Genomic DNA, 9,469 nt, shown 5'->3' with positions numbered 1-9,469 from the left:
CTGTCTAAGGATGTAGCATTACCTCTCTCAGTAGGAAGGAAGTGGAACCCAAAGGAAGCAGTTTCACTGGATCAGACAAAGACATATTGTAGGGTTTGGACTAAGCATGTCTCAGCCATGGAGCAACAGCAGTTGGCAGGAGGAAACTGTTTGTGGAGAAGAACCAGAGGCAAAAGAGGCGAAATGTTCAAGAGCGGTATCTCAGGCAAAGCAGCGTAAATGGATGAGATGGAAAAGTGTAGAGAAGAAAGAGACAGGAAGCTGGCAGCATGAGATCAATGCCAGGAGCTTTCTATTATTTTACCAGACTCTAAATGGATAGGCAAGGACCCAACAAATCTTTTAATTGTAGGTGAATAGGAGTTATTTGCAGTTTAAAGGTAAATTAGGTCAGGGCTAGAGAATGGTGTTGCCTGTTACTGTGCCCAGTCATTGTGAGCAGTACAGTCTGAAATCCTCTAAAGGGCACAGGAATGGGGAGAATGCTACAATAGAGAGGTTCATGCTGGATTTCAATCTGAATAGAGTTCAGTAACTGAATCAGAGGATGGAGACTCTGACCACTATGGTGACTTTGAGTCAGCAGTGGTCCCACACATTCTATGCAGTGCTTACATTTTTCCACTTTAGGTATATTTGTCTGGAGTTTTTGAGTCAAGGCGTGGCCACAAAGTGCGCTATTTATACTGGACTCTGTGTCGGAGTAATTACTAAATCATTAAACTAACTGAACATTTGTTCACTCAGGCTCCACCTTAGCAACCCGTCAACAAGGTGTTACAACAACGTCAGAATAACGTTGAAATGTAAGTCTTTCATGTGTAGTCTTTATGTTGTAATCAGTAATAACAGTTGGAACTGAAGAGGCCAACAGTGACACTTTAAGTTAAATCCTTAGAGATCGGCAGACGTTTATTTTTTCATAAGCTTCTTTCACAGCAACGCCACTTCTGGAGGGCTGTAAAAGAAAAGTATGTAAAGATAAAGATGGTTGTTTGCCTTTATTCTTGAGTTAAAAGTCTTCGTTGCTGCCTTTTTCTTAACTGTCATCGTTTTACTGCGTTTTCAGGATTAAACACCATCTCAAGAATGCATTGATTTTCTTTTTAAATTATAATAGCTTTAAGTTATTATGCTAAGCTAAGCTATCCATGTCCTGAATCCAGCTCTATATTTAATATACAATGTGACTGGTACACATTTTCCTTCATCTGTTCAATTATATTTAACAAATATTAAATAGACTTGCACTCATTTAAAGACAAAAAAAAGCAATTCAACATTTTGTCAGTTTAAATCATAGTCTTTAAACAAGACGTGAACGTAGTCACTCACAAGGTAGCCTCGCCTTAAATCATACAGTTTTATCGTCAGTTTTATTCTAAATGATGACTAGAATTTACATATTAAACATTATGCTGTATTACAGTAGAATTACATCTGTGGTGTGAGACCAAACACTCAAGAGAATTTGTTTTACTAAAGCCAGTTAAGCCCCCGGTACCGGGGGAAAAACGCAACATCTTGCAAGAAACAGCGTCTGAGGGCTTCTTAACATTTAACAAACTATGAATGTGTCATACCCACTTAACGGGAAGAAACTCAGCTATCAGACAATATTTACCATTTTTAGCTAAACGAAACACAAGGGTCATACCAAGCCTCTGAATTAGCCCTGAGCGGGAAAAAATGCTAACACACTTAGCACAGAACTCACTGTAGAGATACCTTATTATTACTTATCGAATCTGCACAAACAAGATATCAGCTAGCAAGCTGAGATTCCACAGATTCTAGGGGTATAAGTATCATCACTGAGCGATCAAAATTTGCGGCAGGGGAAGCAAACCCAGACAACACACAACGTGCTTTACGGGAGCAACACGGAAATTAAGTCTTACCGTTGCTGTTTTCTGATCAAAAGTTGTGTTCAATGGCATTAAAACGATGAAAATGCTGCTGAAGGTTAATCCAATGTGTCTGTGTCACTTTGAAATTATTACTGATAATCCATCTTTATATTTATGTCAATAACGGAGATTTCATATTAGCTGCTACAAGAATGTATGACAGCTTCCGGTTTTGGGCATTCTGGCTACGCATCACTCATTCACCAATGGGTAATGTTTTGATGGATTTGAGGAACTTCCCCTCGATTCCATTGGCTCTAACGGTTAAAAGGAGGTGTCAATCATCAACATCGACCGAGGGATTCCAGAGATAGGTCAAATCCACCAAAATGACCCCAGAAGTGGGTTTCTTTTTTTTTAAACCTCTCTAAAAAGATCAAATTTCACTTGTTTTGCATCAATCTTGATACAGGATACTTATTATATGTTATAGTTTGGATTCCTAAAGCTTTTAGTCTCCGATCCCATCATTCAAGGGTAGTTTGCACTATAAGTAATGGCTTTTTTTTGGACGGACACTATCATTTACATTTTTTGACTATGTTCAATCTGAATTTACTTTAAAATAAAAACATCTATATTGATTCTGAATTTTCTACATCTAACTCACAGGTGTATCATTGCTTTGAGAAAAAAGATTATTAATTTACCCCTTTTAGAAGTGAAGATAGTCATTTGTTCTGGGAATTCATTTTCAAGCCTGAGACCTGAAAGGCTCGGGGCTTAACTGGTTTTAACTTAAAGATCAAGACAGAGTTGGATCATTTTCTTATTGACCTCTATACCAGGGGTGCCCAACCAGTCGATCGCGATCGACCGGTCGATCGCGGGGAGATTCCCAGTCGATCGCGAGATGTGTCTAAAAATAGAACAACAATATTCAGTTTTATCGTTAACGTCCTATAACATAATCTTCCTGTGCCAGAATAATGCACTTGAACGCATCAAAGCTTTGTGATTGGCCAGCGTGACCCCTGTGTCGGGGCGTGGCTGGTGGGCAGTGGGCAGTGCACTAGTTCGCTGACATTGTCCGTGTCAACAGGAGTGACAGTCCGCACACACACAAGACCGCAATAATGGCAGAAGCAAAAAAGCCCAAAATATATAATTTTCACTCCGAGTGGGAGGATGATTATTTGTGTATCTATTCCAATTCAAAGTCCATCTGTCTCATCTGCAATGCGAGCGTGGCTTTATCGAAGAAGGGTAATTTAGGAGCGGCATTTCAAAACAGTGCACAACCGCTACGAGACGGAATTCCCTCCTAATTCTGCCCAACGCTCCCAAAAGGGGAGGGGCCTGAAAGCACAGCTAAATGCACAGCAGTCCATTTTCACCAGGCCCAACAACAAGAGCAAGGCTGCTACCAGAGCATCTTATCGTGTCAGTCACGTTCTTGCAAAACACATGAAGTCTTTCAAAGACGGCGAAGTTGTGAAAGAAGCATTCCTGGAGGCTGCCGACGGGCTTTTGGGGGACAGTAAAAATAGTAGCATTTCAACAGGTTTTTGATATAATAAAAACTCAAGTTAGATACCGTTATTAATCAGCTGTAAGTTTTAGTTTGTTTGAACTTATTCATTATAATTATTGTACAAAATGGTATAAGAATGCAAACTTAAATTGATTATAGTCTATTTTCAATTCAGGTTAAGAAACTAGTGTTGCTTGCATCCTATTTTAAAGGCATTTCTTTTTATACTCTACTAAAATGCAACAAAAAAAGGGTTTGATTCTATTAATTTTGTCTTTTTTATTGCACTTTGGCAGCAGATTCCTGTGTAGCTTCAGATCTGAGTTGTCTTATTAGTAAGCCTAACTAATTAACTGCTAACTGCTAACTAACTAACTGCTACTTTTGTAGCAACACTATTTTTATATAATGGCAAAGAAAGAGTTCAGAGTCTTTTCTTTTTTCCTGTGTCATATGTGGCAGCACTGTTCAATGTTTCTTGAAAACATTACCCACTGTAGTGACGTGTGAATAAACTCCAACTCTGTATCAACAACACTGTTGTGTAACTTCAGTTAAATACTTGTACGTGTGTAGATTAGAAAAAGGTATGATAAAGCATCTGCAGTATTTTATGAAGTATTAATCGTACAAAGGTCAGTTTTATACAAGTAGAAGTGTGTATTTACCTGGTAGTAATGGCTAAGCCTCTCTATTTGGACTGGTAGATCTAGGCAGACTGGCAACTTTAAAAGTAGCTCTCGGTTCAAAAAAGGTTGGGCACCCCTGCTCTATACAATGATCTGACGTCTTTTCGCCACCAGTAGAGCCTCCCCCTGTTGGCCAATAGAGATAATGCAACATAAGGCACTTCCGTATTGGCTTAACTTTTTAGGCCAGGAGGTTGCCACTTGATTCAAACAAGGTCAAGCAAAAACTGTTTAATAAAATACATTTTAAGAAATATATTTCAAATTGTATGAAATTATTTAAGGTTGTATATGTGTATGCCTTAATCAGGTCAAAGACAAAAACGGAATGAATGTCATGAAACAATCTTGATGTATTTTTAATTGAGAGAAGCCCATTTGTCCCTTTGCCTGGGGGTGTGTCAGTGTTCATTATTCTGTCAGGTGTATAAATGGCTATTCAGAGCTTATGGGCTTCTTGTAACTACCATTTGAGAAAAAAAACTGACCAAGAAGTTTCCCTGCAGTCGGGAAGTCTGCTTTCCGCTGCTGAAAGGATTTTGTTAGAAACCTCTCAGGAGAACATTTGTTGAAAGCACAGGGTGTTTATTTTTTCTTGCCTTACATGAATGGCTGCTCTATACCTGCAGAACAAAAAAGAGTCTGCAGCTTCAGCTTGTACAGATGATGAGGAACAAGCCTTCCTGCTGTAAACCGGCTCTTGCTGTACACTGTTTCAATAGCCACAGCTCGTCTTCTGTCTGAGTACAAATTCAGCATGACATATAAAACAGGACTAACTTGCACAGTGTTCAATCTAATTTAATCTGGAAAACATGTTTTGTAGGTTTGGAAGGATCTAGGATTTTATGGAATCACAGTTAAGAGTAAAAACAAATACTTACAAAGCTATACCTTGACTGAGGAGATACAGATGGGACACAAAGTTCAAACTGTAAACCAGGAATGTTCAATCACATTAAACTACATTAAAATAGAGAGAAACTAATCTGCAATGCTGTACTCAGGCCATGTTCTTTATGAGTTCAACTGTAAAAGCATTCACGTTACAATTCTGCTTCCTAAAGGCGCACTTTTTTAGTTGCATTAGTGGCCTATAGGGATAGCAATGCACACCTTTGGTACATTTTTCTTTTTTTTGGATGTTTAGAAGCACTTTATTAATAAAATGTTGCTTTCTGGATGCACAATCTTTAAACATAACAGATTGATCCCTGTCTGCCTTAAGTACTTTTTAAGGGAAACGTAATTGCTTAATTTTTTTTCATTTGTAATAACCACAAAAGGGACAGGACGTTTTATGTCCATTATGAGTAATGGACGTTTTTTTGCAAATATGAAAACATTTTTTTATGATTGAGTCAGTCTATGCACTGGTTTAGTTAAGGCTTGTAGAAAAAATATATTGTTTTTGTAATCACCAATAACTTCTTGTTTGTTCTCCCAAACTAGTTTTTATGTCCCATATGTCTCATCAATGGTTCATGAAAGCCCCTGAGAGGAAAGTTACAGTATGACCGCTGTATGTCTGTGCGTGTTCATGGATGTCTACGTTTCTCAGTCAAAGTGAGGATGAGTACATCTATATCTGTGGACCTGTTTCTGACAGAACACTGCTTCTCTCAGGCGGTGAATAGAGCAGACGTTCTTCTCACTGAACAGAGCTGGAAAACACAGCTGATAAAAAACAACATCCACCAGGCCGCTGCCTGCCTGCATTTACTCGACACCCAAAGTCATTAAACGCTGCATTTCTCACATAACTGCAGGGGTGTTGCACGTGCCTTCACCCTCTGAAAGAAGTCTTTGACATGCTTTATATGGCTTTCTGACACCAAACACACTGCGCTGCGCAGGTCACAGGACATGTTCACATGTAGTGTTAAACTAACTTAAAGCCACTGTAGCCCCTTGATAAATGGAGTTTATTGAGTAACTGTTATAATTGACACCCTCTCTGGGCAGGTTTGTTTGTAGAGATTAAACTGAAAGAAATACTTCAGAGGTTTATTATTGCACCTGATTTCTCTAATAATTGTTGATGAAGCAGAAACTATGAAATATCACTAGACTTTACTTTAATATCATAACCAGCCGTGACAGAAGTGCACATATGAAGGAGAATGATATGAAGCACTTACTTGACCCTTATGGGGAAATGTCCACATGCCACACCTCACCATATACAAGCTAAGGGGTTGCCTTCACGTGACTGTGTTCACATTTATCAGATGGGCAGTTTTAGAAACAAATGTGTGGTATAAACCCACCCAGGTCTTGCAGGGGCCTAGAGACCAGAGTCTGGAAAACTGCATTCATAATGAGCCTCCTTGTCCCAGTTTGACCTGCTGCTGTAAGTCACAGAGAGCGTACCACCCCTGACTTTGGCTAATGGAGGCCATATGAGGGTGGAGGGCAGCAGAGGGCCCCCTCCTCACAGAGGCTCTTTGTGGCAGGAGCTGCAAGGAGAAGACGGGGATAGTTAAGATAAATCTGGCAGAAAATCTGACAATCTAAACTGGATTTGAAAGTGTATGTAGACTGAGGTGATGCAGCACAAAAACCATGTTTGAAAACCAACAGGGACAAGGCATGTTCACTTATATACTGGCAATATTTGTCCAAGTGGGTGCACCCTCTCTGCGGCGTGTTAAGTGTGATTATAGAAGAGCCTTGTTTAGCACTTAGCTGTTTATAAAATGATCTTTTCATAAACAGCATAGCGGCCCACTATGACCACATCTGGCCTGCACACAGGTATGTCAAGCTCAGAGGCGCTGACGTCAATGTTGGCCTTACATCCACATTAGTTTGCTCTGCTGACTCTCTGTTGAAGAAGAGGAGGGTCACCTATTAAAAAATGCTGAGTTTGAGAAGGAACAAACTCCTGTTGTTGGATTTATGCAAAACCTTACAATCATTGAAGTATACCACCAGAAAGGGTCATAGTTGCTGCAAATGCTTTCAAGCAAAAGTAATGTTTGCTGGGTTTTTATCTGGTAATATGGCATAAGAAGTTCTGGGATTTAAGTAAATCCAAGAAAAAAAAAAGTTTAAAAAAGTGTTAGCTTCAAAAAGAAATGTTTAAAGAAAAATACTATTCTGATTCTAGAATCAGAATCAAGTTTATTGCCAGGTACGTTTACACATACAAGGAATTAGCTTTGATGTCTGGTGGTGTGAACATAAACATCTAAGAAAATAAGTTGCAATAGTAGGTCAAGAATATAAAGATAATAAAAATAAGTATTTTTAAGAAACTATTCAGCATTAAAAAAAGAGTAATAAAGACAAGTATTAACACCAAATTGAAATTGAAACATACAAAGAACCTTAAAAGCTAAACAACTAAAACACTTAGGACAATGAATATATGGCAATATATAGCAAACTACCGATAATTATATATTAGTAGTAACATCTTAAACTTCTGCATTCAAAATCGCACTTATTGTAATAAAATACAGAAGTGTTTGCACCAAAATATACCGCAAGTACCAAAAGTCACAATACTTCTTATGTGTAAAGACTCATTTCAGGATCATATAAAATAGCTGGGTAATGATTATTGATCTCTTCATGTTCATCACAGCTCTTTAACAGTGGAGCTGATTTAAAACACACATATTGATGGGTATCTTAAGTTATGAGTATACAACAATTTGTTTATTTATAAGTTGATTTATATTTAGTAATAGCTAATAACCTGAATTTGTAAAGTAATTAAAGCTGCCAGATAAATGTAGTGCAGTAAAAAGTTAAATATTGGATACAAAAATGTAGTGGAGTAGAAAAATAAAAAAGCATAGAGTTAAAACACTCAAGAAAAGATTAAGTACCTCAAGAAGTAGTACTTGAGTAAACATGCTTTATTACATTCCACCACTAATCACTTTATTGTTGCGGCTGTTAAAGTTAAATCTTATTTGAATAACTTTATGGGTAGTTTCAGATTTTGCGTAAGATTAAAAAAAGGGTTAAAACAAATGTATATTAATCTGAATAATACATCATGTTTATTTTATATACATGTTTTGATTATATCTAAATTTGAAAAATAACGTAAATAATAAAATTATAGTATAGTTACATAGGTAATTGAGTTAAGTGAACCAAAACACTGTTGTGTTTGAATAAAAGGCTTGTTTAGGAGTTTTAGTGGAGACTGAAGAAGTTATTCCTTCACACTTTATATTAAAACTGATTATTGTCTCGCTTTTAACACTGGAGGCCGCTAATGCTCCTCTTCTACTCGGGAAATGTTCCTCGTGCGGTGAGACTTTGGTCGTTGCTTATTGGCCCATGTGTTTTTTCTGGTTTGCAGTTACGCCTTCATTGAGTCGTCCTTTTCTCCCATTGGTTGTATCAAACGTCACTCAACATTGCGTCATTCTGGAGAAAATAAGATTGGTTTAACATGCAAGCTGTCAAGAGTAAAGGAAGCGAGCTAGTGGCAGCGATGCAAACCTTCCAGCCACACTGTGAGTTCATTATTTAATGTCACTCGCTGGTTAAAGAAATAATTTGTACACGCTTATACTCCTTAGCGTTTACATTATTTATCGCACAGACATTGGTTATTTGCTTCAAATGTGGTCAAAATGTCACTTGAATACTTGTTTACATTGTCGACGGTTCGGGGTACTACTTAGCTCAATGCTAACATTAGCCACTGTTTGCTAAATGTGTTTCGCACTGCTAACATTAACATGAACAAGAGCTAACACCAAATAACGTTATTATTGAGTTTGACTAACTGTGGTGTGCAGTTATTATTGTTTTTTATACACGAATATCCCCATTACATTTTCTCTATTATTTTGGTCAGGCTAACGTTCCAACAAATCTACGTGTACCTTTTGTAGCATCCATCTGCTAAGTTATATAATTGCACATAATGGGCCAATTGCTGTAATGTAGCGATGTAACGGTAACAACTACAGTCTGTGGCATAGGTTGACGTTAACCATCCTGCAGGCGCCTGGGCATGTTTAGTTCAATTTACCATCACGTCTTGTAATAGATGCATGCAGTTAAACCTGTCAGTCGGGACATCAGGTGCAACAACAACTTTCTTTTCAGAAGTATCGTAATGAAAAGCACATGCTTACTGTACTGCAGGTCCAAAGCAAGATGTTATACATATGTAGATTGTTCTAAGCCTCTTAATTAGCAACTCACCACCCCTTTTTTACAAGCTTTTCATTCATTAGGATTTTCTGCTTCTCTTTATACTGCGATTCTAAGACGATGATGTGTTAGGTTAGACCGGGAAACGAAGCATTACCAATACGTTTTCTCTAACAATAAACATTATATAGACCAATCCATTTTTTTGGAGAAAATAAACTGCAAATAAATCCATATAAGAAAGACCTTTTTGTTGCAAAACTATA

General features: G+C 37.8%; 1 protein-coding gene across 25 annotated transcripts in view; it reads left to right on the top strand.

Moving 5' to 3' along the window:
• Window positions 1-8,426: 8,426 nt before the first annotated feature.
• The window catches only part of ppip5k1a (diphosphoinositol pentakisphosphate kinase 1a), a 32,207-nt gene continuing 31,164 nt past the window's right edge, over window positions 8,427-9,469 (top strand). For all 25 annotated transcript variants that reach the window (XM_034197511.1, XM_034197509.1, XM_034197497.1 and 22 more), the window contains exon 1: window positions 8,427-8,554. The gene's annotated coding sequence lies outside the window, so the exon portion shown is untranslated. The remainder of the gene's footprint in view (window positions 8,555-9,469) is intronic.

The sequence above is a fragment of the Gymnodraco acuticeps genome, unplaced genomic scaffold, assembly GCF_902827175.1.
Source record: "Gymnodraco acuticeps unplaced genomic scaffold, fGymAcu1.1, whole genome shotgun sequence".
Taxonomy (NCBI): Eukaryota; Metazoa; Chordata; class Actinopteri; order Perciformes; family Bathydraconidae; genus Gymnodraco; species Gymnodraco acuticeps.
The sequence above is the reverse complement of the archived record's forward strand: the minus strand, read 5'-3'. Positions and strand labels throughout refer to the sequence as shown.